This window comes from Cicer arietinum, chromosome 5 (assembly GCF_000331145.2).
Source record: "Cicer arietinum cultivar CDC Frontier isolate Library 1 chromosome 5, Cicar.CDCFrontier_v2.0, whole genome shotgun sequence".
Classification (NCBI taxonomy): Eukaryota; Viridiplantae; Streptophyta; class Magnoliopsida; order Fabales; family Fabaceae; genus Cicer; species Cicer arietinum.
This window is the reverse complement of record NC_021164.2, coordinates 1,234,757-1,235,500: the sequence shown is the minus strand read 5'-3', so window position 1 is coordinate 1,235,500 and position 744 is coordinate 1,234,757.

Sequence of the window (744 nt, the reverse complement as noted above, 5' to 3'; positions counted from 1 at the left end):
ATTCAATGTATTATTCATCTATAACACTTATAAATAACTTAACAATATATTAAAAATCAAGTAGCAATTAAATCGTAAGTCCCTGAATAGGAGCTGAAACTAGAGGCAAATTTAGCCAAAGGCAAAACTCATGACCAGAGGCGGCACATTGTGGAGTAACAAATCAGATGCATCATGACCAAAGTCAAGCTCTAACCAAAGACATCATGACTAGGGGCCTATGGATTAGAAGCAACATAACCAGAGTCAAAGAACACATGACTAGAGTTAGATGATACGTGACCAAAATTAGAGTAAGAGGATACGTGACCAGAGGCAGAGTCAAATGATACGTGACCAGAGTAAGAGGATATGTACCCGAGGCATAGTTAGAGGATACATGATAGGAAGTAGAATTAGAGGTTACTTGACTATAGGCAGAGTCAAATGTCACATGACCATAAGCAGAGTCAACGGATACATGACCATAAGCAGAGTTAGAGGATACGTGACCAGAATCAACATGATAAGAGGAATTTGGATCAGAGGTAGTCTAATAAGAGGAATCTGGATTAGAGACAACATAATCAAAGAAACTTGAATTAGAAGCAGCATGATAAGAGGAACTTGGATCAGAGGCAACATAATCAGAGGAACTTGGATCAGAGGTAGTGTGATTAGAGGAATCTGTTTCAAAGGCAACATGATCAAAGAGACTTGAATTGGAGGTTGTATGATAAGAGGAATTTGGATCAGAAGAAAGAC